General features: G+C 77.1%; 23 non-coding genes and 3 pseudogenes across 23 annotated transcripts; all 26 read right to left on the bottom strand.

Moving 5' to 3' along the window:
- Window positions 1-253: 253 nt before the first annotated feature.
- LOC149744960 (5S ribosomal RNA) lies at window positions 254-372 on the bottom strand. The gene has a single exon (XR_016390541.1). It is a non-coding gene; the product is annotated as a 5S ribosomal RNA (ribosomal RNA).
- A 932-nt stretch (window positions 373-1,304) lies between these two features.
- Window positions 1,305-1,424, bottom strand: LOC149744959 (5S ribosomal RNA). The gene has a single exon (XR_016390275.1). It is a non-coding gene; the product is annotated as a 5S ribosomal RNA (ribosomal RNA).
- A 934-nt stretch (window positions 1,425-2,358) lies between these two features.
- LOC149744958 (5S ribosomal RNA) lies at window positions 2,359-2,477 on the bottom strand. Its single transcript, XR_016390540.1, has one exon. It is a non-coding gene; the product is annotated as a 5S ribosomal RNA (ribosomal RNA).
- A 932-nt stretch (window positions 2,478-3,409) lies between these two features.
- On the bottom strand, window positions 3,410-3,529 carry LOC149744957 (5S ribosomal RNA). The gene has a single exon (XR_016390274.1). It is a non-coding gene; the product is annotated as a 5S ribosomal RNA (ribosomal RNA).
- A 933-nt stretch (window positions 3,530-4,462) lies between these two features.
- LOC149744956 (5S ribosomal RNA) lies at window positions 4,463-4,581 on the bottom strand. The gene has a single exon (XR_016390539.1). It is a non-coding gene; the product is annotated as a 5S ribosomal RNA (ribosomal RNA).
- Window positions 4,582-5,513: 932 nt separating this feature from the next.
- On the bottom strand, window positions 5,514-5,633 carry LOC149744955 (5S ribosomal RNA). The gene has a single exon (XR_016390273.1). It is a non-coding gene; the product is annotated as a 5S ribosomal RNA (ribosomal RNA).
- Window positions 5,634-6,567: 934 nt separating this feature from the next.
- Window positions 6,568-6,686, bottom strand: LOC149744954 (5S ribosomal RNA; annotated as a pseudogene).
- A 933-nt stretch (window positions 6,687-7,619) lies between these two features.
- LOC149744953 (5S ribosomal RNA) lies at window positions 7,620-7,738 on the bottom strand. The gene has a single exon (XR_016390538.1). It is a non-coding gene; the product is annotated as a 5S ribosomal RNA (ribosomal RNA).
- A 933-nt stretch (window positions 7,739-8,671) lies between these two features.
- LOC149744952 (5S ribosomal RNA) lies at window positions 8,672-8,790 on the bottom strand. Its single transcript, XR_016390537.1, has one exon. It is a non-coding gene; the product is annotated as a 5S ribosomal RNA (ribosomal RNA).
- A 932-nt stretch (window positions 8,791-9,722) lies between these two features.
- Window positions 9,723-9,842, bottom strand: LOC149744951 (5S ribosomal RNA). Its single transcript, XR_016390272.1, has one exon. It is a non-coding gene; the product is annotated as a 5S ribosomal RNA (ribosomal RNA).
- Window positions 9,843-10,775: 933 nt separating this feature from the next.
- LOC149744950 (5S ribosomal RNA) lies at window positions 10,776-10,894 on the bottom strand. The gene has a single exon (XR_016390536.1). It is a non-coding gene; the product is annotated as a 5S ribosomal RNA (ribosomal RNA).
- A 934-nt stretch (window positions 10,895-11,828) lies between these two features.
- LOC149744949 (5S ribosomal RNA) lies at window positions 11,829-11,947 on the bottom strand. Its single transcript, XR_016390535.1, has one exon. It is a non-coding gene; the product is annotated as a 5S ribosomal RNA (ribosomal RNA).
- Window positions 11,948-12,879: 932 nt separating this feature from the next.
- Window positions 12,880-12,999, bottom strand: LOC149744948 (5S ribosomal RNA). Its single transcript, XR_016390270.1, has one exon. It is a non-coding gene; the product is annotated as a 5S ribosomal RNA (ribosomal RNA).
- A 933-nt stretch (window positions 13,000-13,932) lies between these two features.
- LOC149744947 (5S ribosomal RNA) lies at window positions 13,933-14,051 on the bottom strand. Its single transcript, XR_016390534.1, has one exon. It is a non-coding gene; the product is annotated as a 5S ribosomal RNA (ribosomal RNA).
- A 932-nt stretch (window positions 14,052-14,983) lies between these two features.
- LOC149744946 (5S ribosomal RNA) lies at window positions 14,984-15,103 on the bottom strand. The gene has a single exon (XR_016390269.1). It is a non-coding gene; the product is annotated as a 5S ribosomal RNA (ribosomal RNA).
- Window positions 15,104-16,037: 934 nt separating this feature from the next.
- Window positions 16,038-16,156, bottom strand: LOC149744945 (5S ribosomal RNA). The gene has a single exon (XR_016390533.1). It is a non-coding gene; the product is annotated as a 5S ribosomal RNA (ribosomal RNA).
- Window positions 16,157-17,088: 932 nt separating this feature from the next.
- LOC149744944 (5S ribosomal RNA) lies at window positions 17,089-17,208 on the bottom strand. Its single transcript, XR_016390268.1, has one exon. It is a non-coding gene; the product is annotated as a 5S ribosomal RNA (ribosomal RNA).
- Window positions 17,209-18,141: 933 nt separating this feature from the next.
- Window positions 18,142-18,260, bottom strand: LOC149744943 (5S ribosomal RNA). Its single transcript, XR_016390532.1, has one exon. It is a non-coding gene; the product is annotated as a 5S ribosomal RNA (ribosomal RNA).
- Window positions 18,261-19,192: 932 nt separating this feature from the next.
- On the bottom strand, window positions 19,193-19,312 carry LOC149744942 (5S ribosomal RNA). The gene has a single exon (XR_016390267.1). It is a non-coding gene; the product is annotated as a 5S ribosomal RNA (ribosomal RNA).
- A 934-nt stretch (window positions 19,313-20,246) lies between these two features.
- Window positions 20,247-20,365, bottom strand: LOC149744941 (5S ribosomal RNA; annotated as a pseudogene).
- A 933-nt stretch (window positions 20,366-21,298) lies between these two features.
- Window positions 21,299-21,417, bottom strand: LOC149744940 (5S ribosomal RNA). The gene has a single exon (XR_016390531.1). It is a non-coding gene; the product is annotated as a 5S ribosomal RNA (ribosomal RNA).
- A 934-nt stretch (window positions 21,418-22,351) lies between these two features.
- Window positions 22,352-22,471, bottom strand: LOC149744939 (5S ribosomal RNA). The gene has a single exon (XR_016390266.1). It is a non-coding gene; the product is annotated as a 5S ribosomal RNA (ribosomal RNA).
- A 933-nt stretch (window positions 22,472-23,404) lies between these two features.
- LOC149744938 (5S ribosomal RNA) lies at window positions 23,405-23,523 on the bottom strand. Its single transcript, XR_016390530.1, has one exon. It is a non-coding gene; the product is annotated as a 5S ribosomal RNA (ribosomal RNA).
- A 932-nt stretch (window positions 23,524-24,455) lies between these two features.
- On the bottom strand, window positions 24,456-24,575 carry LOC149744937 (5S ribosomal RNA). The gene has a single exon (XR_016390265.1). It is a non-coding gene; the product is annotated as a 5S ribosomal RNA (ribosomal RNA).
- Window positions 24,576-25,509: 934 nt separating this feature from the next.
- Window positions 25,510-25,628, bottom strand: LOC149744936 (5S ribosomal RNA; annotated as a pseudogene).
- A 933-nt stretch (window positions 25,629-26,561) lies between these two features.
- On the bottom strand, window positions 26,562-26,680 carry LOC149744935 (5S ribosomal RNA). Its single transcript, XR_016390529.1, has one exon. It is a non-coding gene; the product is annotated as a 5S ribosomal RNA (ribosomal RNA).
- Window positions 26,681-27,334: the final 654 nt, after the last annotated feature.

Raw genomic sequence — 27,334 nt, 5'->3', positions numbered from 1 at the left:
GACGGCAACCGGGCCCGCGGCGGAGCCTGGGTCCGGGCCAGGCACCCCGGGGGCGTCTGGGGTGCGGCTGCCTTCCAGGGCCGCCTTCTGGCCCCCTGGCGGGCCGGGCCGGCGGGGAGCGCCCCCTCCGGCGCGCGCGCCGTGGTGGGAGGGGCCTGAGGAGGCGGGGCCTGCAGCGGGGCCCCGGCGCGGGCGGAGCCGGCGGCCCCCGCCCGCGGGCGAGTTAAAGGAGAAGGCGGAGCGGGAGGCAAAAAGCCTACAGCACCCGGTATTCCCAGGCGGTCTCCCATCCAAGTACTAACCAGGCCCGACCCTGCTTAGCTTCCGAGATCAGACGAGATCGGGCGCGTTCAGGGTGGTATGGCCGTAGACGGGACGGGGACGGCGGGCTGCCTCTTGAGGCCCACTTTCGCTGGCGCTTGCGCCTCACCGCCAGCCTGGCGGTCAGCCCGCCCCGGCAGGACCCCGTCGCCCACCCAGGCAGGGGGAACGGAGGTCTCGGGTACCGGGCGGTGGCGGAGGCGGAGGGTTTGGCCACCCCCTCCCAGCCGAGGGCGGGCGTGACCCAGCGAACCCTTCGGCGCTTGGCGCCCCGCCCAAGATCCGGCCCGTCGCTCACAGGGACGTGGCCCCAGAGGCTTCAGGGCCCGGGGCCCGCGGTCCCTTGGGCATCGCCCCTGCCCACCCACGCGGCGCTAGGCGCCGCCCAGCCGCAGCCCGGGCCGGCCCTCCTGCCCGACAGCAGCTGGCCCGAAACCACTGGGAGCCACCATCGTGTCGCCACGGCCCCTCAACCCCGGCGAGGCCACCCTTGCCCGCACACCACCCGACGAGCTCAGGAGCCCGCCCCTGGCGGCCGGCAGGCCCGGGGAAGCGGCCCCTGCCCTCGATCCCGCTCCCGCACCCGGCCGCGGCGGCGACACGGCGGGGGGCGGGGCTTTTGCCGGAGGGAGCTGTGGAGGGACACACCCACCGGCACACAGGTGGCGGCCCCGGGGCGGGGCGCCGGTGGGGGCGGCCAGGTGCAGGTCGAGGGGCTCGCTGGCCGAAGGGACGGCAACCGGGCCCGCGGCGGAGCCTGGGTCCGGGCCAGGCACCCTGGGGGCGTCTGGGGTGCGGCTGCCTTCCAGGGCCGCCTTCTGGCCGCCTGGCGGGCCGGGCCGGCGGGGAGCGCCCCCTCCGGCGCGTGCGCCGTGGTGGGAGGGGCCTGAGGAGGAGGGGCCTGCAGCGGGGCCCCGGCGCGGGCGGAGCCGGCGGCCACCGCCCGCGGGCGAGTAAAGGAGAAGGCGGAGCGGGAGGCAAAAAGCCTACAGCACCCGGTATTCCCAGGCGGTCTCCCATCCAAGTACTAACCAGGCCCGACCCTGCTTAAGCTTCCGAGATCAGACGAGATCGGGCGCGTTCAGGGTGGTATGGCCGTAGACGGGGGCGGGGACGGCGGGCTGCCTCTTGAGGCCCACTTTCGCTGGCGCTTGCGCCTCACCGCCAGCCTGGCGGTCAGCCCGCCCCGGCAGGACCCCGTCGCCCGCCCAGGCAGGGGGAACGGAGGTCTCGGGTACCGGGCGGTGGCGGAGGCGGAGGGTTTGGCCACCCCCTCCCAGCCGAGGGCGGGCGTGACCCAGCGAACCCTTCGGCGCTTGGCGCCCCGCCCAAGATCCGGCCCGTCGCTCACAGGGACGTGGCCCCGGAGGCTTCAGGGCCCGGGGCCCGCGGTCCCTTGGGCATCGCCCCTGCCCGCCCACGCGGCGCTAGGCGCCGCCCAGCCGCAGCCCGGGCCGGCCCTCCTGCCCGACAGCAGCTGGCCCGAAGCCACTGGGAGCCACCATCGTGTCGCCACGGCCCCTCAGCCCCGGCGAGGCCACCCTTGCCCGCACACCACCCGCCGAGCTCAGGAGCCCGCCCCTGGCGGCCGGCAGGCCCGGGGAAGCGGCCCCTGCCCTCGATCCCGCTCCCGCACCCGGCCGCGGCGGCGACACGGCGGGGGGCGGGGCTTTTGCCGGAGGGAGCTGTGGAGGGACACACCCACCGGCACACAGGTGGCGGCCCCGGGGCGGGGCGCCGGTGGGGGCGGCCAGGTGCAGGTCGAGGGGCTCGCTGGCCGAAGGGACGGCAACCGGGCCCGCGGCGGAGCCTGGGTCCGGGCCAGGCACCCCGGGGGCGTCTGGGGTGCGGCTGCCTTCCAGGGCCGCCTTCTGGCCGCCTGGCGGGCCGGGCCGGCGGGGAGCGCCCCCTCTGGCGCGCGCGCCGTGGTGCGAGGGGCCTGAGGAGGCGGGGCCTGCAGCGGAGCCCCGGCGCGGGCGGAGCCGGCGGCCACCGCCCGCCGGCGAGTTCAAGGAGAAGGCGGAGCGGGAGGCAAAAAGCCTACAGCACCCGGTATTCCCAGGCGGTCTCCCATCCAAGTACTAACCAGGCCCGACCCTGCTTAGCTTCCGAGATCAGACGAGATCGGGCGCGTTCAGGGTGGTATGGCCGTAGACGGGACGGGGACGGCGGGCTGCCTCTTGAGGCCCACTTTCGCTGGCGCTTGCGCCTCACCGCCAGCCTGGCGGTCAGCCCGCCCCGGCAGGACCCCGTCGCCCGCCCAGGCAGGGGGAACGGAGGTCTCGGGTACCGGGCGGTGGCGGAGGCGGAGGGTTTGGCCACCCCCTCCCAGCCGAGGGCGGGCGTGACCCAGCGAACCTTTCGGCGCTTGGCGCCCCGCCCAAGATCCGGCCCGTCGCTCACAGGGACGTGGCCCCGGAGGCTTCAGGGCCCGGGGCCCGCGGTCCCTTGGGCATCGCCCCTGCCCGCCCACGCGGCGCTAGGCGCCGCCCAGCCGCAGCCCGGGCCGGCCCTCCTGCCCGACAGCAGCTGGCCCGAAACCACTGGGAGCCACCATCGTGTCGCCACGGCCCCTCAGCCCCGGCGAGGCCACCCTTGCCCGCACACCACCCGCCGAGCTCAGGAGCCCGCCCCTGGCGGCCGGCAGGCCCGGGGAAGCGGCCCCTGCCCTCGATCCCGCTCCCGCACCCGGCCGCGGCTGCGACACGGCGGGGGGCGGGGCTTTTGCCGGAGGGAGCTGTGGAGGGACACACCCACCGGCACACAGGTGGCGGCCCCGGGGCGGGGCGCTGGAGGGGGCGGCCAGGTGCAGGTCGAGGGGCTCGCTGGCCGAAGTGACGGCAACCGGGCCCGCGGCGGAGCCTGGGTCCGGGCCAGGCACCCTGGGGGCGTCTGGGGTGCGGCTGCCTTCCAGGGCCGCCTTCTGGCCGCCTGGCGGGCCGGGCCGGCGGGGAGCGCCCCCTCCGGCGCGTGCGCCGTGGTGGGAGGGGCCTGAGGAGGAGGGGCCTGCAGCGGGGCCCCGGCGCGGGCGGAGCCGGCGGCCACCGCCCGCGGGCGAGTAAAGGAGAAGGCGGAGCGGGAGGCAAAAAGCCTACAGCACCCGGTATTCCCAGGCGGTCTCCCATCCAAGTACTAACCAGGCCCGACCCTGCTTAAGCTTCCGAGATCAGACGAGATCGGGCGCGTTCAGGGTGGTATGGCCGTAGACGGGGGCGGGGACGGCGGGCTGCCTCTTGAGGCCCACTTTCGCTGGCGCTTGCGCCTCACCGCCAGCCTGGCGGTCAGCCCGCCCCGGCAGGACCCCGTCGCCCGCCCAGGCAGGGGGAACGGAGGTCTCGGGTACCGGGCGGTGGCGGAGGCGGAGGGTTTGGCCACCCCCTCCCAGCCGAGGGCGGGCGTGACCCAGCGAACCCTTCGGCGCTTGGCGCCCCGCCAAGATCCCGCCCGTCGCTCACAGGGACGTGGCCCCGGAGGCTTCAGGGCCCGGGGCCCACGGTCCCTTGGGCATCGCCCCTGCCCGCCCACGCGGCGCTAGGCGCCGCCCGGCCGCAGCCCGGGCCGGCCCTCCTGCCCGACAGCAGCTGGCCCGAAGCCACTGGGAGCCACCATCGTGTCGCCACGGCCCCTCAGCCCCGGCGAGGCCACCCTTGCCCGCACACCACCCGCCGGGCTCAGGAGCCCGCCCCTGGCGGCCGGCAGGCCCGGGGAAGCGGCCCCTGCCCTCGATCCCGCTCCCGCACCCGGCCGCGGCGGCGACACGGCGGGGGGCGGGGCTTTTGCCGGAGGGAGCTGTGGAGGGACACACCCACCGGCACACAGGTGGCGGCCCCGGGGCGGGGCGCCGGTGGGGGCGGCCAGGTGCAGGTCGAGGGGCTCGCTGGCCGAAGGGACGGCAACCGGGCCCGCGGCGGAGCCTGGGTCCGGGCCAGGCACCCCGGGGGCGTCTGGGGTGCGGCTGCCTTCCAGGGCCGCCTTCTGGCCCCCTGGCGGGCCGGGCCGGCGGGGAGCGCCCCCCCCGGCGCGCGCGCCGTGGTGGGAGGGGCCTGAGGAGGCGGGGCCTGCAGCGGGGCCCCGGCGCGGGCGGAGCCGGCGGCCCCCGCCCGCGGGCGAGTTAAAGGAGAAGGCGGAGCGGGAGGCAAAAAGCCTACAGCACCCGGTATTCCCAGGCGGTCTCCCATCCAAGTACTAACCAGGCCCGACCCTGCTTAGCTTCCGAGATCAGACGAGATCGGGCGCGTTCAGGGTGGTATGGCCGTAGACGGGACGGGGACGGCGGGCTGCCTCTTGAGGCCCACTTTCGCTGGCGCTTGCGCCTCACCGCCAGCCTGGCGGTCAGCCCGCCCCGGCAGGACCCCGTCGCCCACCCAGGCAGGGGGAACGGAGGTCTCGGGTACCGGGCGGTGGCGGAGGCGGAGGGTTTGGCCACCCCCTCCCAGCCGAGGGCGGGCGTGACCCAGCGAACCCTTCGGCGCTTGGCGCCCCGCCCAAGATCCGGCCCGTCGCTCACAGGGACGTGGCCCCAGAGGCTTCAGGGCCCGGGGCCCGCGGTCCCTTGGGCATCGCCCCTGCCCACCCACGCGGCGCTAGGCGCCGCCCAGCCGCAGCCCGGGCCGGCCCTCCTGCCCGACAGCAGCTGGCCCGAAACCACTGGGAGCCACCATCGTGTCGCCACGGCCCCTCAACCCCGGCGAGGCCACCCTTGCCCGCACACCACCCGACGAGCTCAGGAGCCCGCCCCTGGCGGCCGGCAGGCCCGGGGAAGCGGCCCCTGCCCTCGATCCCGCTCCCGCACCCGGCCGCGGCGGCGACACGGGGGGGGGCGGGGCTTTTGCCGGAGGGAGCTGTGGAGGGACACACCCACCGGCACACAGGTGGCGGCCCCGGGGCGGGGCGCCGGTGGGGGCGGCCAGGTGCAGGTCGAGGGGCTCGCTGGCCGAAGGGACGGCAACCGGGCCCGCGGCGGAGCCTGGGTCCGGGCCAGGCACCCTGGGGGCGTCTGGGGTGCGGCTGCCTTCCAGGGCCGCCTTCTGGCCGCCTGGCGGGCCGGGCCGGCGGGGAGCGCCCCCTCCGGCGCGTGCGCCGTGGTGGGAGGGGCCTGAGGAGGAGGGGCCTGCAGCGGGGCCCCGGCGCGGGCGGAGCCGGCGGCCACCGCCCGCGGGCGAGTAAAGGAGAAGGCGGAGCGGGAGGCAAAAAGCCTACAGCACCCGGTATTCCCAGGCGGTCTCCCATCCAAGTACTAACCAGGCCCGACCCTGCTTAAGCTTCCGAGATCAGACGAGATCGGGCGCGTTCAGGGTGGTATGGCCGTAGACGGGGGCGGGGACGGCGGGCTGCCTCTTGAGGCCCACTTTCGCTGGCGCTTGCGCCTCACCGCCAGCCTGGCGGTCAGCCCGCCCCGGCAGGACCCCGTCGCCCGCCCAGGCAGGGGGAACGGAGGTCTCGGGTACCGGGCGGTGGCGGAGGCGGAGGGTTTGGCCACCCCCTCCCAGCCGAGGGCGGGCGTGACCCAGCGAACCCTTCGGCGCTTGGCGCCCCGCCCAAGATCCGGCCCGTCGCTCACAGGGACGTGGCCCCGGAGGCTTCAGGGCCCGGGGCCCGCGGTCCCTTGGGCATCGCCCCTGCCCGCCCACGCGGCGCTAGGCGCCGCCCAGCCGCAACCCGGGCCGGCCCTCCTGCCCGACAGCAGCTGGCCCGAAGCCACTGGGAGCCACCATCGTGTCGCCACGGCCCCTCAGCCCCGGCGAGGCCACCCTTGCCCGCACACCACCCGCCGAGCTCAGGAGCCCGCCCCTGGCGGCCGGCAGGCCCGGGGAAGCGGCCCCTGCCCTCGATCCCGCTCCCGCACCCGGCCGCGGCGGCGACACGGCGGGGGGCGGGGCTTTTGCCGGAGGGAGCTGTGGAGGGACACACCCACCGGCACACAGGTGGCGGCCCCGGGGCGGGGCGCCGGTGGGGGCGGCCAGGTGCAGGTCGAGGGGCTCGCTGGCCGAAGGGACGGCAACCGGGCCCGCGGCGGAGCCTGGGTCCGGGCCAGGCACCCTGGGGGCGTCTGGGGTGCGGCTGCCTTCCAGGGCCGCCTTCTGGCCGCCTGGCGGGCCGGGCCGGCGGGGAGCGCCCCCTCCGGCGCGCGCGCCGTGGTGGGAGGGGCCAGAGGAGGAGGGGCCTGCAGCGGGGCCCCGGCGCGGGCGGAGCCGGCGGCCACCGCCCGCGGGCGAGTTAAAGGAGAAGGCGGAGCGGGAGGCAAAAAGCCTACAGCACCCGGTATTCCCAGGCGGTCTCCCATCCAAGTACTAACCAGGCCCGACCCTGCTTAGCTTCCGAGATCAGACGAGATGGGGCGCGTTCAGGGTTGTATGGCCGTTGACGGGGGCGGGGACGGCGGGCTGCCTCTTGAGGCCCACTTTCGCTGGCGCTTGCGCCTCACCGCCAGCCTGGCGGTCAGCCCGCCCCGGCAGGACCCCGTCGCCCGCCCAGGCAGGGGGAACGGAGGTCTCGGGTACCGGGCGGTGGCGGAGGCGGAGGGTTTGGCCACCCCCTCCCAGCCGAGGGCGGGCGTGACCCAGCGAACCCTTCGGCGCTTGGCGCCCCGCCAAGATCCCGCCCGTCGCTCACAGGGACGTGGCCCCGGAGGCTTCAGGGCCCGGGGCCCGCGGTCCCTTGGGCATCGCCCCTGCCCGCCCACGCGGCGCTAGGAGCCGCCCAGCCGCAGCCCGGGCCGGCCCTCCTGCCCGACAGCGGCTGGCCCGAAGCCACTGGGAGCCACCATCGTGTCGCCACGGCCCCTCAGCCCCGGCGAGGCCACCCTTGCCCGCACACCACCCGCCGGGCTCAGTAGCCCGCCCCTGGCGGCCGGCAGGCCCGGGGAAGCGGCCCCGGCCCTCGATCCCGCTCCCGCACCCGGCCGCGGCGGCGACACGGCGGGGGGCGGGGCTTTTGCCGGAGGGAGCTGTGGAGGGACACACCCACCGGCACACAGGTGGCGGCCCCGGGGCGGGGCGCCGGTGGGGGCGGCCAGGTGCAGGTCGAGGGGCTCGCTGGCCGAAGGGACGGCAACCGGGCCCGCGGCGGAGCCTGGGTCCGGGCCAGGCACCCCGGGGGCGTCTGGGGTGCGGCTGCCTTCCAGGGCCGCCTTCTGGCCGCCTGGCGGGCCGGGCCGGCGGGGAGCGCCCCCTCTGGCGCGCGCGCCGTGGTGCGAGGGGCCTGAGGAGGCGGGGCCTGCAGCGGAGCCCCGGCGCGGGCGGAGCCGGCGGCCACCGCCCGCGGGCGAGTTCAAGGAGAAGGCGGAGCGGGAGGCAAAAAGCCTACAGCACCCGGTATTCCCAGGCGGTCTCCCATCCAAGTACTAACCAGGCCCGACCCTGCTTAGCTTCCGAGATCAGACGAGATCGGGCGCGTTCAGGGTGGTATGGCCGTAGACGGGACGGGGACGGCGGGCTGCCTCTTGAGGCCCACTTTCGCTGGCGCTTGCGCCTCACCGCCAGCCTGGCGGTCAGCCCGCCCCGGCAGGACCCCGTCGCCCGCCCAGGCAGGGGGAACGGAGGTCTCGGGTACCGGGCGGTGGCGGAGGCGGAGGATTTGGCCACCCCCTCCCAGCTGAGGGCGGGCGTGACCCAGCGAACCCTTCGGCGCTTGGCGCCCCGCCCAAGATCCGGCCCGTCGCTCACAGGGACGTGGCCCCGGAGGCTTCAGGGCCCGGGGCCCGCGGTCCCTTGGGCATCGCCCCTGCCCGCCCACGCGGCGCTAGGCGCCGCCCAGCCGCAGCCCGGGCCGGCCCTCCTGCCCGACAGCAGCTGGCCCGAAGCCACTGGGAGCCACCATCGTGTCGCCACGGCCCCTCAGCCCCGGCGAGGCCACCCTTGCCCGCACACCACCCGCCGGGCTCAGTAGCCCGCCCCTGGCGGCCGGCAGGCCCAGGGAAGCGGCCCCGGCCCTCGATCCCGCTCCCGCACCCGGCCGCGGCGGCGACACGGCGGGGGGCGGGGCTTTTGCCGGAGGGAGCTGTGGAGGGACACACCCACCGGCACACAGGTGGCGGCCCCGGGGCGGGGCGCCGGTGGGGGCGGCCAGGTGCAGGTCGAGGGGCTCGCTGGCCGAAGGGACGGCAACCGGGCCCGCGGCGGAGCCTGGGTCCGGGCCAGGCACCCCGGGGGCGTCTGGGGTGCGGCTGCCTTCCAGGGCCGCCTTCTGGCCGCCTGGCGGGCCGGGCCGGCGGGGAGCGCCCCCTCTGGCGCGCGCGCCGTGGTGCGAGGGGCCTGAGGAGGCGGGGCCTGCAGCGGAGCCCCGGCGCGGGCGGAGCCGGCGGCCACCGCCCGCGGGCGAGTTCAAGGAGAAGGCGGAGCGGGAGGCAAAAAGCCTACAGCACCCGGTATTCCCAGGCGGTCTCCCATCCAAGTACTAACCAGGCCCGACCCTGCTTAGCTTCCGAGATCAGACGAGATCGGGCGCGTTCAGGGTGGTATGGCCGTAGACGGGACGGGGACGGCGGGCTGCCTCTTGAGGCCCACTTTCGCTGGCGCTTGCGCCTCACCGCCAGCCTGGCGGTCAGCCCGCCCCGGCAGGACCCCGTCGCCCGCCCAGGCAGGGGGAACGGAGGTCTCGGGTACCGGGCGGTGGCGGAGGCGGAGGGTTTGGCCACCCCCTCCCAGCCGAGGGCGGGCGTGACCCAGCGAACCTTTCGGCGCTTGGCGCCCCGCCCAAGATCCGGCTCGTCGCTCACAGGGACGTGGCCCCGGAGGCTTCAGGGCCCGGGGCCCGCGGTCCCTTGGGCATCGCCCCTGCCCGCCCACGCGGCGCTAGGCGCCGCCCAGCCGCAGCCCGGGCCGGCCCTCCTGCCCGACAGCAGCTGGCCCGAAACCACTGGGAGCCACCATCGTGTCGCCACGGCCCCTCAGCCCCGGCGAGGCCACCCTTGCCCGCACACCACCCGCCGAGCTCAGGAGCCCGCCCCTGGCGGCCGGCAGGCCCGGGGAAGCGGCCCCTGCCCTCGATCCCGCTCCCGCACCCGGCCGCGGCTGCGACACGGCGGGGGGCGGGGCTTTTGCCGGAGGGAGCTGTGGAGGGACACACCCACCGGCACACAGGTGGCGGCCCCGGGGCGGGGCGCTGGAGGGGGCGGCCAGGTGCAGGTCGAGGGGCTCGCTGGCCGAAGTGACGGCAACCGGGCCCGCGGCGGAGCCTGGGTCCGGGCCAGGCACCCTGGGGGCGTCTGGGGTGCGGCTGCCTTCCAGGGCCGCCTTCTGGCCGCCTGGCGGGCCGGGCCGGCGGGGAGCGCCCCCTCCGGCGCGTGCGCCGTGGTGGGAGGGGCCTGAGGAGGAGGGGCCTGCAGCGGGGCCCCGGCGCGGGCGGAGCCGGCGGCCACCGCCCGCGGGCGAGTAAAGGAGAAGGCGGAGCGTGAGGCAAAAAGCCTACAGCACCCGGTATTCCCAGGCGGTCTCCCATCCAAGTACTAACCAGGCCCGACCCTGCTTAAGCTTCCGAGATCAGACGAGATCGGGCGCGTTCAGGGTGGTATGGCCGTAGACGGGGGCGGGGACGGCGGGCTGCCTCTTGAGGCCCACTTTCGCTGGCGCTTGCGCCTCACCGCCAGCCTGGCGGTCAGCCCGCCCCGGCAGGACCCCGTCGCCCGCCCAGGCAGGGGGAACGGAGGTCTCGGGTACCGGGCGGTGGCGGAGGCGGAGGGTTTGGCCACCCCCTCCCAGCCGAGGGCGGGCGTGACCCAGCGAACCCTTCGGCGCTTGGCGCCCCGCCAAGATCCCGCCCGTCGCTCACAGGGACGTGGCCCCGGAGGCTTCAGGGCCCGGGGCCCACGGTCCCTTGGGCATCGCCCCTGCCCGCCCACGCGGCGCTAGGCGCCGCCCGGCCGCAGCCCGGGCCGGCCCTCCTGCCCGACAGCAGCTGGCCCGAAGCCACTGGGAGCCACCATCGTGTCGCCACGGCCCCTCAGCCCCGGCGAGGCCACCCTTGCCCGCACACCACCCGCCGGGCTCAGGAGCCCGCCCCTGGCGGCCGGCAGGCCCGGGGAAGCGGCCCCTGCCCTCGATCCCGCTCCCGCACCCGGCCGCGGCGGCGACACGGCGGGGGGCGGGGCTTTTGCCGGAGGGAGCTGTGGAGGGACACACCCACCGGCACACAGGTGGCGGCCCCGGGGCGGGGCGCCGGTGGGGTCGGCCAGGTGCAGGCCGAGGGGCTCGCTGGCCGAAGGGACGGCAACCGGGCCCGCGGCGGAGCCTGGGTCCGGGCCAGGCACCCCGGGGGCGTCTGGGGTGCGGCTGCCTTCCAGGGCCGCCTTCTGGCCCCCTGGCGGGCCGGGCCGGCGGGGAGCGCCCCCTCCGGCGCGCGCGCCGTGGTGGGAGGGGCCTGAGGAGGCGGGGCCTGCAGCGGGGCCCCGGCGCGGGCGGAGCCGGCGGCCCCCGCCCGCGGGCGAGTTAAAGGAGAAGGCGGAGCGGGAGGCAAAAAGCCTACAGCACCCGGTATTCCCAGGCGGTCTCCCATCCAAGTACTAACCAGGCCCGACCCTGCTTAGCTTCCGAGATCAGACGAGATCGGGCGCGTTCAGGGTGGTATGGCCGTAGACGGGGGCGGGGACGGCGGGCTGCCTCTTGAGGCCCACTTTCGCTGGCGCTTGCGCCTCACCGCCAGCCTGGCGGTCAGCCCGCCCCGGCAGGACCCCGTCGCCCGCCCAGGCAGGGGGAACGGAGGTCTCGGGTACCGGGCGGTGGCGGAGGCGGAGGGTTTGGCCACCCCCTCCCAGCCGAGGGCGGGCGTGACCCAGCGAACCCTTCGGCGCTTGGCGCCCCGCCCAAGATCCGGCCCGTCGCTCACAGGGACGTGGCCCCGGAGGCTTCAGGGCCCGGGGCCCGCGGTCCCTTGGGCATCGCCCCTGCCCGCCCACGCGGCGCTAGGCGCCGCCCAGCCGCAGCCCGGGCCGGCCCTCCTGCCCGACAGCAGCTGGCCCGAAGCCACTGGGAGCCACCATCGTGTCGCCACGGCCCCTCAGCCCCGGCGAGGCCACCCTTGCCCGCACACCACCCGCCGAGCTCAGGAGCCCGCCCCTGGCGGCCGGCAGGCCCGGGGAAGCGGCCCCTGCCCTCGATCCCGCTCCCGCACCCGGCCGCGGCGGCGACACGGCGGGGGGCGGGGCTTTTGCCGGAGGGAGCTGTGGAGGGACACACCCACCGGCACACAGGTGGCGGCCCCGGGGCGGGGCGCCGGTGGGGGCGGCCAGGTGCAGGTCGAGGGGCTCGCTGGCCGAAGGGACGGCAACCGGGCCCGCGGCGGAGCCTGGGTCCGGGCCAGGCACCCCGGGGGCGTCTGGGGTGCGGCTGCCTTCCAGGGCCGCCTTCTGGCCGCCTGGCGGGCCGGGCCGGCGGGGAGCGCCCCCTCTGGCGCGCGCGCCGTGGTGCGAGGGGCCTGAGGAGGCGGGGCCTGCAGCGGAGCCCCGGCGCGGGCGGAGCCGGCGGCCACCGCCCGCCGGCGAGTTCAAGGAGAAGGCGGAGCGGGAGGCAAAAAGCCTACAGCACCCGGTATTCCCAGGCGGTCTCCCATCCAAGTACTAACCAGGCCCGACCCTGCTTAGCTTCCGAGATCAGACGAGATCGGGCGCGTTCAGGGTGGTATGGCCGTAGACGGGACGGGGACGGCGGGCTGCCTCTTGAGGCCCACTTTCGCTGGCGCTTGCGCCTCACCGCCAGCCTGGCGGTCAGCCCGCCCCGGCAGGACCCCGTCGCCCGCCCAGGCAGGGGGAACGGAGGTCTCGGGTACCGGGCGGTGGCGGAGGCGGAGGGTTTGGCCACCCCCTCCCAGCCGAGGGCGGGCGTGACCCAGCGAACCTTTCGGCGCTTGGCGCCCCGCCCAAGATCCGGCCCGTCGCTCACAGGGACGTGGCCCCGGAGGCTTCAGGGCCCGGGGCCCGCGGTCCCTTGGGCATCGCCCCTGCCCGCCCACGCGGCGCTAGGCGCCGCCCAGCCGCAGCCCGGGCCGGCCCTCCTGCCCGACAGCAGCTGGCCCGAAACCACTGGGAGCCACCATCGTGTCGCCACGGCCCCTCAGCCCCGGCGAGGCCACCCTTGCCCGCACACCACCCGCCGAGCTCAGGAGCCCGCCCCTGGCGGCCGGCAGGCCCGGGGAAGCGGCCCCTGCCCTCGATCCCGCTCCCGCACCCGGCCGCGGCTGCGACACGGCGGGGGGCGGGGCTTTTGCCGGAGGGAGCTGTGGAGGGACACACCCACCGGCACACAGGTGGCGGCCCCGGGGCGGGGCGCTGGAGGGGGCGGCCAGGTGCAGGTCGAGGGGCTCGCTGGCCGAAGTGACGGCAACCGGGCCCGCGGCGGAGCCTGGGTCCGGGCCAGGCACCCTGGGGGCGTCTGGGGTGCGGCTGCCTTCCAGGGCCGCCTTCTGGCCGCCTGGCGGGCCGGGCCGGCGGGGAGCGCCCCCTCCGGCGCGTGCGCCGTGGTGGGAGGGGCCTGAGGAGGAGGGGCCTGCAGCGGGGCCCCGGCGCGGGCGGAGCCGGCGGCCACCGCCCGCGGGCGAGTAAAGGAGAAGGCGGAGCGGGAGGCAAAAAGCCTACAGCACCCGGTATTCCCAGGCGGTCTCCCATCCAAGTACTAACCAGGCCCGACCCTGCTTAAGCTTCCGAGATCAGACGAGATCGGGCGCGTTCAGGGTGGTATGGCCGTAGACGGGGGCGGGGACGGCGGGCTGCCTCTTGAGGCCCACTTTCGCTGGCGCTTGCGCCTCACCGCCAGCCTGGCGGTCAGCCCGCCCCGGCAGGACCCCGTCGCCCGCCCAGGCAGGGGGAACGGAGGTCTCGGGTACCGGGCGGTGGCGGAGGCGGAGGGTTTGGCCACCCCCTCCCAGCCGAGGGCGGGCGTGACCCAGCGAACCCTTCGGCGCTTGGCGCCCCGCCAAGATCCCGCCCGTCGCTCACAGGGACGTGGCCCCGGAGGCTTCAGGGCCCGGGGCCCACGGTCCCTTGGGCATCGCCCCTGCCCGCCCACGCGGCGCTAGGCGCCGCCCGGCCGCAGCCCGGGCCGGCCCTCCTGCCCGACAGCAGCTGGCCCGAAGCCACTGGGAGCCACCATCGTGTCGCCACGGCCCCTCAGCCCCGGCGAGGCCACCCTTGCCCGCACACCACCCGCCGGGCTCAGGAGCCCGCCCCTGGCGGCCGGCAGGCCCGGGGAAGCGGCCCCTGCCCTCGATCCCGCTCCCGCACCCGGCCGCGGCGGCGACACGGCGGGGGGCGGGGCTTTTGCCGGAGGGAGCTGTGGAGGGACACACCCACCGGCACACAGGTGGCGGCCCCGGGGCGGGGCGCCGGTGGGGGCGGCCAGGTGCAGGTCGAGGGGCTCGCTGGCCGAAGGGACGGCAACCGGGCCCGCGGCGGAGCCTGGGTCCGGGCCAGGCACCCCGGGGGCGTCTGGGGTGCGGCTGCCTTCCAGGGCCGCCTTCTGGCCCCCTGGCGGGCCGGGCCGGCGGGGAGCGCCCCCTCCGGCGCGCGCGCCGTGGTGGGAGGGGCCTGAGGAGGCGGGGCCTGCAGCGGGGCCCCGGCGCGGGCGGAGCCGGCGGCCCCCGCCCGCGGGCGAGTTAAAGGAGAAGGCGGAGCGGGAGGCAAAAAGCCTACAGCACCCGGTATTCCCAGGCGGTCTCCCATCCAAGTACTAACCAGGCCCGACCCTGCTTAGCTTCCGAGATCAGACGAGATCGGGCGCGTTCAGGGTGGTATGGCCGTAGACGGGACGGGGACGGCGGGCTGCCTCTTGAGGCCCACTTTCGCTGGCGCTTGCGCCTCACCGCCAGCCTGGCGGTCAGCCCGCCCCGGCAGGACCCCGTCGCCCACCCAGGCAGGGGGAACGGAGGTCTCGGGTACCGGGCGGTGGCGGAGGCGGAGGGTTTGGCCACCCCCTCCCAGCCGAGGGCGGGCGTGACCCAGCGAACCCTTCGGCGCTTGGCGCCCCGCCCAAGATCCGGCCCGTCGCTCACAGGGACGTGGCCCCAGAGGCTTCAGGGCCCGGGGCCCGCGGTCCCTTGGGCATCGCCCCTGCCCACCCACGCGGCGCTAGGCGCCGCCCAGCCGCAGCCCGGGCCGGCCCTCCTGCCCGACAGCAGCTGGCCCGAAACCACTGGGAGCCACCATCGTGTCGCCACGGCCCCTCAACCCCGGCGAGGCCACCCTTGCCCGCACACCACCCGACGAGCTCAGGAGCCCGCCCCTGGCGGCCGGCAGGCCCGGGGAAGCGGCCCCTGCCCTCGATCCCGCTCCCGCACCCGGCCGCGGCGGCGACACGGCGGGGGGCGGGGCTTTTGCCGGAGGGAGCTGTGGAGGGACACACCCACCGGCACACAGGTGGCGGCCCCGGGGCGGGGCGCCGGTGGGGGCGGCCAGGTGCAGGTCGAGGGGCTCGCTGGCCGAAGGGACGGCAACCGGGCCCGCGGCGGAGCCTGGGTCCGGGCCAGGCACCCTGGGGGCGTCTGGGGTGCGGCTGCCTTCCAGGGCCGCCTTCTGGCCGCCTGGCGGGCCGGGCCGGCGGGGAGCGCCCCCTCCGGCGCGTGCGCCGTGGTGGGAGGGGCCTGAGGAGGAGGGGCCTGCAGCGGGGCCCCGGCGCGGGCGGAGCCGGCGGCCACCGCCCGCGGGCGAGTAAAGGAGAAGGCGGAGCGGGAGGCAAAAAGCCTACAGCACCCGGTATTCCCAGGCGGTCTCCCATCCAAGTACTAACCAGGCCCGACCCTGCTTAAGCTTCCGAGATCAGACGAGATCGGGCGCGTTCAGGGTGGTATGGCCGTAGACGGGGGCGGGGACGGCGGGCTGCCTCTTGAGGCCCACTTTCGCTGGCGCTTGCGCCTCACCGCCAGCCTGGCGGTCAGCCCGCCCCGGCAGGACCCCGTCGCCCGCCCAGGCAGGGGGAACGGAGGTCTCGGGTACCGGGCGGTGGCGGAGGCGGAGGGTTTGGCCACCCCCTCCCAGCCGAGGGCGGGCGTGACCCAGCGAACCCTTCGGCGCTTGGCGCCCCGCCCAAGATCCGGCCCGTCGCTCACAGGGACGTGGCCCCGGAGGCTTCAGGGCCCGGGGCCCGCGGTCCCTTGGGCATCGCCCCTGCCCGCCCACGCGGCGCTAGGCGCCGCCCAGCCGCAGCCCGGGCCGGCCCTCCTGCCCGACAGCAGCTGGCCCGAAGCCACTGGGAGCCACCATCGTGTCGCCACGGCCCCTCAGCCCCGGCGAGGCCACCCTTGCCCGCACACCACCCGCCGAGCTCAGGAGCCCGCCCCTGGCGGCCGGCAGGCCCGGGGAAGCGGCCCCTGCCCTCGATCCCGCTCCCGCACCCGGCCGCGGCGGCGACACGGCGGGGGGCGGGGCTTTTGCCGGAGGGAGCTGTGGAGGGACACACCCACCGGCACACAGGTGGCGGCCCCGGGGCGGGGCGCCGGTGGGGGCGGCCAGGTGCAGGTCGAGGGGCTCGCTGGCCGAAGGGACGGCAACCGGGCCCGCGGCGGAGCCTGGGTCCGGGCCAGGCACCCCGGGGGCGTCTGGGGTGCGGCTGCCTTCCAGGGCCGCCTTCTGGCCGCCTGGCGGGCCGGGCCGGCGGGGAGCGCCCCCTCTGGCGCGCGCGCCGTGGTGCGAGGGGCCTGAGGAGGCGGGGCCTGCAGCGGAGCCCCGGCGCGGGCGGAGCCGGCGGCCACCGCCCGCCGGCGAGTTCAAGGAGAAGGCGGAGCGGGAGGCAAAAAGCCTACAGCACCCGGTATTCCCAGGCGGTCTCCCATCCAAGTACTAACCAGGCCCGACCCTGCTTAGCTTCCGAGATCAGACGAGATCGGGCGCGTTCAGGGTGGTATGGCCGTAGACGGGACGGGGACGGCGGGCTGCCTCTTGAGGCCCACTTTCGCTGGCGCTTGCGCCTCACCGCCAGCCTGGCGGTCAGCCCGCCCCGGCAGGACCCCGTCGCCCGCCCAGGCAGGGGGAACGGAGGTCTCGGGTACCGGGCGGTGGCGGAGGCGGAGGGTTTGGCCACCCCCTCCCAGCCGAGGGCGGGCGTGACCCAGCGAACCTTTCGGCGCTTGGCGCCCCGCCCAAGATCCGGCCCGTCGCTCACAGGGACGTGGCCCCGGAGGCTTCAGGGCCCGGGGCCCGCGGTCCCTTGGGCATCGCCCCTGCCCGCCCACGCGGCGCTAGGCGCCGCCCAGCCGCAGCCCGGGCCGGCCCTCCTGCCCGACAGCAGCTGGCCCGAAACCACTGGGAGCCACCATCGTGTCGCCACGGCCCCTCAGCCCCGGCGAGGCCACCCTTGCCCGCACACCACCCGCCGAGCTCAGGAGCCCGCCCCTGGCGGCCGGCAGGCCCGGGGAAGCGGCCCCTGCCCTCGATCCCGCTCCCGCACCCGGCCGCGGCTGCGACACGGCGGGGGGCGGGGCTTTTGCCGGAGGGAGCTGTGGAGGGACACACCCACCGGCACACAGGTGGCGGCCCCGGGGCGGGGCGCTGGAGGGGGCGGCCAGGTGCAGGTCGAGGGGCTCGCTGGCCGAAGTGACGGCAACCGGGCCCGCGGCGGAGCCTGGGTCCGGGCCAGGCACCCTGGGGGCGTCTGGGGTGCGGCTGCCTTCCAGGGCCGCCTTCTGGCCGCCTGGCGGGCCGGGCCGGCGGGGAGCGCCCCCTCCGGCGCGTGCGCCGTGGTGGGAGGGGCCTGAGGAGGAGGGGCCTGCAGCGGGGCCCCGGCGCGGGCGGAGCCGGCGGCCACCGCCCGCGGGCGAGTAAAGGAGAAGGCGGAGCGGGAGGCAAAAAGCCTACAGCACCCGGTATTCCCAGGCGGTCTCCCATCCAAGTACTAACCAGGCCCGACCCTGCTTAAGCTTCCGAGATCAGACGAGATCGGGCGCGTTCAGGGTGGTATGGCCGTAGACGGGGGCGGGGACGGCGGGCTGCCTCTTGAGGCCCACTTTCGCTGGCGCTTGCGCCTCACCGCCAGCCTGGCGGTCAGCCCGCCCCGGCAGGACCCCGTCGCCCGCCCAGGCAGGGGGAACGGAGGTCTCGGGTACCGGGCGGTGGCGGAGGCGGAGGGTTTGGCCACCCCCTCCCAGCCGAGGGCGGGCGTGACCCAGCGAACCCTTCGGCGCTTGGCGCCCCGCCAAGATCCCGCCCGTCGCTCACAGGGACGTGGCCCCGGAGGCTTCAGGGCCCGGGGCCCACGGTCCCTTGGGCATCGCCCCTGCCCGCCCACGCGGCGCTAGGCGCCGCCCGGCCGCAGCCCGGGCCGGCCCTCCTGCCCGACAGCAGCTGGCCCGAAGCCACTGGGAGCCACCATCGTGTCGCCACGGCCCCTCAGCCCCGGCGAGGCCACCCTTGCCCGCACACCACCCGCCGGGCTCAGGAGCCCGCCCCTGGCGGCCGGCAGGCCCGGGGAAGCGGCCCCTGCCCTCGATCCCGCTCCCGCACCCGGCCGCGGCGGCGACACGGCGGGGGGCGGGGCTTTTGCCGGAGGGAGCTGTGGAGGGACACACCCACCGGCACACAGGTGGCGGCCCCGGGGCGGGGCGCCGGTGGGGGCGGCCAGGTGCAGGTCGAGGGGCTCGCTGGCCGAAGGGACGGCAACCGGGCCCGCGGCGGAGCCTGGGTCCGGGCCAGGCACCCCGGGGGCGTCTGGGGTGCGGCTGCCTTCCAGGGCCGCCTTCTGGCCCCCTGGCGGGCCGGGCCGGCGGGGAGCGCCCCCTCCGGCGCGCGCGCCGTGGTGGGAGGGGCCTGAGGAGGCGGGGCCTGCAGCGGGGCCCCGGCGCGGGCGGAGCCGGCGGCCCCCGCCCGCGGGCGAGTTAAAGGAGAAGGCGGAGCGGGAGGCAAAAAGCCTACAGCACCCGGTATTCCCAGGCGGTCTCCCATCCAAGTACTAACCAGGCCCGACCCTGCTTAGCTTCCGAGATCAGACGAGATCGGGCGCGTTCAGGGTGGTATGGCCGTAGACGGGACGGGGACGGCGGGCTGCCTCTTGAGGCCCACTTTCGCTGGCGCTTGCGCCTCACCGCCAGCCTGGCGGTCAGCCCGCCCCGGCAGGACCCCGTCGCCCACCCAGGCAGGGGGAACGGAGGTCTCGGGTACCGGGCGGTGGCGGAGGCGGAGGGTTTGGCCACCCCCTCCCAGCCGAGGGCGGGCGTGACCCAGCGAACCCTTCGGCGCTTGGCGCCCCGCCCAAGATCCGGCCCGTCGCTCACAGGGACGTGGCCCCAGAGGCTTCAGGGCCCGGGGCCCGCGGTCCCTTGGGCATCGCCCCTGCCCACCCACGCGGCGCTAGGCGCCGCCCAGCCGCAGCCCGGGCCGGCCCTCCTGCCCGACAGCAGCTGGCCCGAAACCACTGGGAGCCACCATCGTGTCGCCACGGCCCCTCAACCCCGGCGAGGCCACCCTTGCCCGCACACCACCCGACGAGCTCAGGAGCCCGCCCCTGGCGGCCGGCAGGCCCGGGGAAGCGGCCCCTGCCCTCGATCCCGCTCCCGCACCCGGCCGCGGCGGCGACACGGCGGGGGGCGGGGCTTTTGCCGGAGGGAGCTGTGGAGGGACACACCCACCGGCACACAGGTGGCGGCCCCGGGGCGGGGCGCCGGTGGGGGCGGCCAGGTGCAGGTCGAGGGGCTCGCTGGCCGAAGGGACGGCAACCGGGCCCGCGGCGGAGCCTGGGTCCGGGCCAGGCACCCTGGGGGCGTCTGGGGTGCGGCTGCCTTCCAGGGCCGCCTTCTGGCCGCCTGGCGGGCCGGGCCGGCGGGGAGCGCCCCCTCCGGCGCGTGCGCCGTGGTGGGAGGGGCCTGAGGAGGAGGGGCCTGCAGCGGGGCCCCGGCGCGGGCGGAGCCGGCGGCCACCGCCCGCGGGCGAGTAAAGGAGAAGGCGGAGCGGGAGGCAAAAAGCCTACAGCACCCGGTATTCCCAGGCGGTCTCCCATCCAAGTACTAACCAGGCCCGACCCTGCTTAAGCTTCCGAGATCAGACGAGATCGGGCGCGTTCAGGGTGGTATGGCCGTAGACGGGGGCGGGGACGGCGGGCTGCCTCTTGAGGCCCACTTTCGCTGGCGCTTGCGCCTCACCGCCAGCCTGGCGGTCAGCCCGCCCCGGCAGGACCCCGTCGCCCGCCCAGGCAGGGGGAACGGAGGTCTCGGGTACCGGGCGGTGGCGGAGGCGGAGGGTTTGGCCACCCCCTCCCAGCCGAGGGCGGGCGTGACCCAGCGAACCCTTCGGCGCTTGGCGCCCCGCCCAAGATCCGGCCCGTCGCTCACAGGGACGTGGCCCCGGAGGCTTCAGGGCCCGGGGCCCGCGGTCCCTTGGGCATCGCCCCTGCCCGCCCACGCGGCGCTAGGCGCCGCCCAGCCGCAACCCGGGCCGGCCCTCCTGCCCGACAGCAGCTGGCCCGAAGCCACTGGGAGCCACCATCGTGTCGCCACGGCCCCTCAGCCCCGGCGAGGCCACCCTTGCCCGCACACCACCCGCCGAGCTCAGGAGCCCGCCCCTGGCGGCCGGCAGGCCCGGGGAAGCGGCCCCTGCCCTCGATCCCGCTCCCGCACCCGGCCGCGGCGGCGACACGGCGGGGGGCGGGGCTTTTGCCGGAGGGAGCTGTGGAGGGACACACCCACCGGCACACAGGTGGCGGCCCCGGGGCGGGGCGCCGGTGGGGGCGGCCAGGTGCAGGTCGAGGGGCTCGCTGGCCGAAGGGACGGCAACCGGGCCCGCGGCGGAGCCTGGGTCCGGGCCAGGCACCCTGGGGGCGTCTGGGGTGCGGCTGCCTTCCAGGGCCGCCTTCTGGCCGCCTGGCGGGCCGGGCCGGCGGGGAGCGCCCCCTCCGGCGCGCGCGCCGTGGTGGGAGGGGCCAGAGGAGGAGGGGCCTGCAGCGGGGCCCCGGCGCGGGCGGAGCCGGCGGCCACCGCCCGCGGGCGAGTTAAAGGAGAAGGCGGAGCGGGAGGCAAAAAGCCTACAGCACCCGGTATTCCCAGGCGGTCTCCCATCCAAGTACTAACCAGGCCCGACCCTGCTTAGCTTCCGAGATCAGACGAGATGGGGCGCGTTCAGGGTTGTATGGCCGTTGACGGGGGCGGGGACGGCGGGCTGCCTCTTGAGGCCCACTTTCGCTGGCGCTTGCGCCTCACCGCCAGCCTGGCGGTCAGCCCGCCCCGGCAGGACCCCGTCGCCCGCCCAGGCAGGGGGAACGGAGGTCTCGGGTACCGGGCGGTGGCGGAGGCGGAGGGTTTGGCCACCCCCTCCCAGCCGAGGGCGGGCGTGACCCAGCGAACCCTTCGGCGCTTGGCGCCCCGCCAAGATCCCGCCCGTCGCTCACAGGGACGTGGCCCCGGAGGCTTCAGGGCCCGGGGCCCGCGGTCCCTTGGGCATCGCCCCTGCCCGCCCACGCGGCGCTAGGAGCCGCCCAGCCGCAGCCCGGGCCGGCCCTCCTGCCCGACAGCGGCTGGCCCGAAGCCACTGGGAGCCACCATCGTGTCGCCACGGCCCCTCAGCCCCGGCGAGGCCACCCTTGCCCGCACACCACCCGCCGGGCTCAGTAGCCCGCCCCTGGCGGCCGGCAGGCCCGGGGAAGCGGCCCCGGCCCTCGATCCCGCTCCCGCACCCGGCCGCGGCGGCGACACGGCGGGGGGCGGGGCTTTTGCCGGAGGGAGCTGTGGAGGGACACACCCACCGGCACACAGGTGGCGGCCCCGGGGCGGGGCGCCGGTGGGGGCGGCCAGGTGCAGGTCGAGGGGCTCGCTGGCCGAAGGGACGGCAACCGGGCCCGCGGCGGAGCCTGGGTCCGGGCCAGGCACCCCGGGGGCGTCTGGGGTGCGGCTGCCTTCCAGGGCCGCCTTCTGGCCGCCTGGCGGGCCGGGCCGGCGGGGAGCGCCCCCTCCGGCGCGCGCGCCGTGGTGGGAGGGGCCTGAGGAGGCGGGGCCTGCAGCGGGGCCCCGGCGCGGGCGGAGCCGGCGGCCACCGCCCGCGGGCGAGTTAAAGGAGAAGGCGGAGCGGGAGGCAAAAAGCCTACAGCACCCGGTATTCCCAGGCGGTCTCCCATCCAAGTACTAACCAGGCCCGACCCTGCTTAGCTTCCGAGATCAGACGAGATCGGGCGCGTTCAGGGTGGTATGGCCGTAGACGGCGGCGGGGACGGCGGGCTGCCTCTTGAGGCCCACTTTGGCTGGCGCTTGCGCCTCACTGCCAGCCTGGCGGTCAGCCCGCCCCGGCAGGACCCCGTCGCCCGCCCAGGCAGGGGGAACGGAGGTCTCGGGTACCGGGCGGTGGCGGAGGCGGAGGGTTTGGCCACCCCCTCCCAGCCGAGGGCGGGCGTGACCCAGCGAACCCTTCGGCGCTTGGCGCCCCGCCCAAGATCCGGCCCGTCGCTCACAGGGACGTGGCCCCGGAGGCTTCAGGGCCCGGGGCCCGCGGTCCCTTGGGCATCGCCCCTGCCCGCCCACGCGGCGCTAGGCGCCGCCCAGCCGCAGCCCGGGCCGGCCCTCCTGCCCGACAGCAGCTGGCCCGAAGCCACTGGGAGCCACCATCGTGTCGCCACGGCCCCTCAGCCCCGGCGAGGCCACCCTTGCCCGCACACCACCCGCCGGGCTCAGTAGCCCGCCCCTGGCGGCCGGCAGGCCCAGGGAAGCGGCCCCGGCCCTCGATCCCGCTCCCGCACCCGGCCGCGGCGGCGACACGGCGGGGGGCGGGGCTTTTGCCGGAGGGAGCTGTGGAGGGACACACCCACCGGCACACAGGTGGCGGCCCCGGGGCGGGGCGCCGGTGGGGGCGGCCAGGTGCAGGTCGAGGGGCTCGCTGGCCGAAGGGACGGCAACCGGGCCCGCGGCGGAGCCTGGGTCCGGGCCAGGCACCCCGGGGGCGTCTGGGGTGCGGCTGCCTTCCAGGGCCGCCTTCTGGCCGCCTGGCGGGCCGGGCCGGCGGGGAGCGCCCCCTCTGGCGCGCGCGCCGTGGTGCGAGGGGCCTGAGGAGGCGGGGCCTGCAGCGGAGCCCCGGCGCGGGCGGAGCCGGCGGCCACCGCCCGCGGGCGAGTTCAAGGAGAAGGCGGAGCGGGAGGCAAAAAGCCTACAGCACCCGGTATTCCCAGGCGGTCTCCCATCCAAGTACTAACCAGGCCCGACCCTGCTTAAGCTTCCGAGATCAGACGAGATCGGGCGCGTTCAGGGTGGTATGGCCGTAGACGGGGGCGGGGACGGCGGGCTGCCTCTTGAGGCCCACTTTCGCTGGCGCTTGCGCCTCACCGCCAGCCTGGCGGTCAGCCCGCCCCGGCAGGACCCCGTCGCCCGCCCAGGCAGGGGGAACGGAGGTCTCGGGTACCGGGCGGTGGCGGAGGCGGAGGGTTTGGCCACCCCCTCCCAGCCGAGGGCGGGCGTGACCCAGCGAACCCTTCGGCGCTTGGCGCCCCGCCAAGATCCCGCCCGTCGCTCACAGGGACGTGGCCCCGGAGGCTTCAGGGCCCGGGGCCCACGGTCCCTTGGGCATCGCCCCTGCCCGCCCACGCGGCGCTAGGCGCCGCCCGGCCGCAGCCCGGGCCGGCCCTCCTGCCCGACAGCAGCTGGCCCGAAGCCACTGGGAGCCACCATCGTGTCGCCACGGCCCCTCAGCCCCGGCGAGGCCACCCTTGCCCGCACACCACCCGCCGGGCTCAGGAGCCCGCCCCTGGCGGCCGGCAGGCCCGGGGAAGCGGCCCCTGCCCTCGATCCCGCTCCCGCACCCGGCCGCGGCGGCGACACGGCGGGGGGCGGGGCTTTTGCCGGAGGGAGCTGTGGAGGGACACACCCACCGGCACACAGGTGGCGGCCCCGGGGCGGGGCGCCGGTGGGGGCGGCCAGGTGCAGGTCGAGGGGCTCGCTGGCCGAAGGGACGGCAACCGGGCCCGCGGCGGAGCCTGGGTCCGGGCCAGGCACCCCGGGGGCGTCTGGGGTGCGGCTGCCTTCCAGGGCCGCCTTCTGGCCCCCTGGCGGGCCGGGCCGGCGGGGAGCGCCCCCTCCGGCGCGCGCGCCGTGGTGGGAGGGGCCTGAGGAGGCGGGGCCTGCAGCGGGGCCCCGGCGCGGGCGGAGCCGGCGGCCCCCGCCCGCGGGCGAGTTAAAGGAGAAGGCGGAGCGGGAGGCAAAAAGCCTACAGCACCCGGTATTCCCAGGCGGTCTCCCATCCAAGTACTAACCAGGCCCGACCCTGCTTAGCTTCCGAGATCAGACGAGATCGGGCGCGTTCAGGGTGGTATGGCCGTAGACGGGACGGGGACGGCGGGCTGCCTCTTGAGGCCCACTTTCGCTGGCGCTTGCGCCTCACCGCCAGCCTGGCGGTCAGCCCGCCCCGGCAGGACCCCGTCGCCCACCCAGGCAGGGGGAACGGAGGTCTCGGGTACCGGGCGGTGGCGGAGGCGGAGGGTTTGGCCACCCCCTCCCAGCCGAGGGCGGGCGTGACCCAGCGAACCCTTCGGCGCTTGGCGCCCCGCCCAAGATCCGGCCCGTCGCTCACAGGGACGTGGCCCCAGAGGCTTCAGGGCCCGGGGCCCGCGGTCCCTTGGGCATCGCCCCTGCCCACCCACGCGGCGCTAGGCGCCGCCCAGCCGCAGCCCGGGCCGGCCCTCCTGCCCGACAGCAGCTGGCCCGAAACCACTGGGAGCCACCATCGTGTCGCCACGGCCCCTCAACCCCGGCGAGGCCACCCTTGCCCGCACACCACCCGACGAGCTCAGGAGCCCGCCCCTGGCGGCCGGCAGGCCCGGGGAAGCGGCCCCTGCCCTCGATCCCGCTCCCGCACCCGGCCGCGGCGGCGACACGGCGGGGGGCGGGGCTTTTGCCGGAGGGAGCTGTGGAGGGACACACCCACCGGCACACAGGTGGCGGCCCCGGGGCGGGGCGCCGGTGGGGGCGGCCAGGTGCAGGTCGAGGGGCTCGCTGGCCGAAGGGACGGCAACCGGGCCCGCGGCGGAGCCTGGGTCCGGGCCAGGCACCCTGGGGGCGTCTGGGGTGCGGCTGCCTTCCAGGGCCGCCTTCTGGCCGCCTGGCGGGCCGGGCCGGCGGGGAGCGCCCCCTCCGGCGCGTGCGCCGTGGTGGGAGGGGCCTGAGGAGGAGGGGCCTGCAGCGGGGCCCCGGCGCGGGCGGAGCCGGCGGCCACCGCCCGCGGGCGAGTAAAGGAGAAGGCGGAGCGGGAGGCAAAAAGCCTACAGCACCCGGTATTCCCAGGCGGTCTCCCATCCAAGTACTAACCAGGCCCGACCCTGCTTAAGCTTCCGAGATCAGACGAGATCGGGCGCGTTCAGGGTGGTATGGCCGTAGACGGGGGCGGGGACGGCGGGCTGCCTCTTGAGGCCCACTTTCGCTGGCGCTTGCGCCTCACCGCCAGCCTGGCGGTCAGCCCGCCCCGGCAGGACCCCGTCGCCCGCCCAGGCAGGGGGAACGGAGGTCTCGGGTACCGGGCGGTGGCGGAGGCGGAGGGTTTGGCCACCCCCTCCCAGCCGAGGGCGGGCGTGACCCAGCGAACCCTTCGGCGCTTGGCGCCCCGCCCAAGATCCGGCCCGTCGCTCACAGGGACGTGGCCCCGGAGGCTTCAGGGCCCGGGGCCCGCGGTCCCTTGGGCATCGCCCCTGCCCGCCCACGCGGCGCTAGGCGCCGCCCAGCCGCAACCCGGGCCGGCCCTCCTGCCCGACAGCAGCTGGCCCGAAGCCACTGGGAGCCACCATCGTGTCGCCACGGCCCCTCAGCCCCGGCGAGGCCACCCTTGCCCGCACACCACCCGCCGAGCTCAGGAGCCCGCCCCTGGCGGCCGGCAGGCCCGGGGAAGCGGCCCCTGCCCTCGATCCCGCTCCCGCACCCGGCCGCGGCGGCGACACGGCGGGGGGCGGGGCTTTTGCCGGAGGGAGCTGTGGAGGGACACACCCACCGGCACACAGGTGGCGGCCCCGGGGCGGGGCGCCGGTGGGGGCGGCCAGGTGCAGGTCGAGGGGCTCGCTGGCCGAAGGGACGGCAACCGGGCCCGCGGCGGAGCCTGGGTCCGGGCCAGGCACCCTGGGGGCGTCTGGGGTGCGGCTGCCTTCCAGGGCCGCCTTCTGGCCGCCTGGCGGGCCGGGCCGGCGGGGAGCGCCCCCTCCGGCGCGCGCGCCGTGGTGGGAGGGGCCAGAGGAGGAGGGGCCTGCAGCGGGGCCCCGGCGCGGGCGGAGCCGGCGGCCACCGCCCGCGGGCGAGTTAAAGGAGAAGGCGGAGCGGGAGGCAAAAAGCCTACAGCACCCGGTATTCCCAGGCGGTCTCCCATCCAAGTACTAACCAGGCCCGACCCTGCTTAGCTTCCGAGATCAGACGAGATGGGGCGCGTTCAGGGTTGTATGGCCGTTGACGGGGGCGGGGACGGCGGGCTGCCTCTTGAGGCCCACTTTCGCTGGCGCTTGCGCCTCACCGCCAGCCTGGCGGTCAGCCCGCCCCGGCAGGACCCCGTCGCCCGCCCAGGCAGGGGGAACGGAGGTCTCGGGTACCGGGCGGTGGCGGAGGCGGAGGGTTTGGCCACCCCCTCCCAGCCGAGGGCGGGCGTGACCCAGCGAACCCTTCGGCGCTTGGCGCCCCGCCAAGATCCCGCCCGTCGCTCACAGGGACGTGGCCCCGGAGGCTTCAGGGCCCGGGGCCCGCGGTCCCTTGGGCATCGCCCCTGCCCGCCCACGCGGCGCTAGGAGCCGCCCAGCCGCAGCCCGGGCCGGCCCTCCTGCCCGACAGCGGCTGGCCCGAAGCCACTGGGAGCCACCATCGTGTCGCCACGGCCCCTCAGCCCCGGCGAGGCCACCCTTGCCCGCACACCACCCGCCGGGCTCAGTAGCCCGCCCCTGGCGGCCGGCAGGCCCGGGGAAGCGGCCCCGGCCCTCGATCCCGCTCCCGCACCCGGCCGCGGCGGCGACACGGCGGGGGGCGGGGCTTTTGCCGGAGGGAGCTGTGGAGGGACACACCCACCGGCACACAGGTGGCGGCCCCGGGGCGGGGCGCCGGTGGGGGCGGCCAGGTGCAGGTCGAGGGGCTCGCTGGCCGAAGGGACGGCAACCGGGCCCGCGGCGGAGCCTGGGTCCGGGCCAGGCACCCCGGGGGCGTCTGGGGTGCGGCTGCCTTCCAGGGCCGCCTTCTGGCCGCCTGGCGGGCCGGGCCGGCGGGGAGCGCCCCCTCCGGCGCGCGCGCCGTGGTGGGAGGGGCCTGAGGAGGCGGGGCCTGCAGCGGGGCCCCGGCGCGGGCGGAGCCGGCGGCCACCGCCCGCGGGCGAGTTAAAGGAGAAGGCGGAGCGGGAGGCAAAAAGCCTACAGCACCCGGTATTCCCAGGCGGTCTCCCATCCAAGTACTAACCAGGCCCGACCCTGCTTAGCTTCCGAGATCAGACGAGATCGGGCGCGTTCAGGGTGGTATGGCCGTAGACGGCGGCGGGGACGGCGGGCTGCCTCTTGAGGCCCACTTTGGCTGGCGCTTGCGCCTCACTGCCAGCCTGGCGGTCAGCCCGCCCCGGCAGGACCCCGTCGCCCGCCCAGGCAGGGGGAACGGAGGTCTCGGGTACCGGGCGGTGGCGGAGGCGGAGGGTTTGGCCACCCCCTCCCAGCCGAGGGCGGGCGTGACCCAGCGAACCCTTCGGCGCTTGGCGCCCCGCCCAAGATCCGGCCCGTCGCTCACAGGGACGTGGCCCCGGAGGCTTCAGGGCCCGGGGCCCGCGGTCCCTTGGGCATCGCCCCTGCCCGCCCACGCGGCGCTAGGCGCCGCCCAGCCGCAGCCCGGGCCGGCCCTCCTGCCCGACAGCAGCTGGCCCGAAGCCACTGGGAGCCACCATCGTGTCGCCACGGCCCCTCAGCCCCGGCGAGGCCACCCTTGCCCGCACACCAGCCGCCGAGCTCAGGAGCCCGCCCCTGGCGGCCGGCAGGCCCGGGGAAGCGGCCCCTGCCCTCGATCCCGCTCCCGCACCCGGCCGCGGCGGCGACACGGCGGGGGTCGGGGCTTTTGCCGGAGGGAGCTGTGGAGGGACACACCCACCGGCACACAGGTGGCGACCCCGGGGCGGGGCGCCGGTGGGGGCGGCCAGGTG

The sequence above is a fragment of the Delphinapterus leucas genome, chromosome 19 (genome assembly GCF_059928025.1).
Source record: "Delphinapterus leucas isolate spDelLeu-1000000601 "Yukka" chromosome 19, BTC_Dleu_Yukka2, whole genome shotgun sequence".
NCBI lineage: Eukaryota > Metazoa > Chordata > Mammalia > Artiodactyla > Monodontidae > Delphinapterus > Delphinapterus leucas.
The sequence above is the reverse complement of the archived record's forward strand: the minus strand, read 5'-3'. Positions and strand labels throughout refer to the sequence as shown.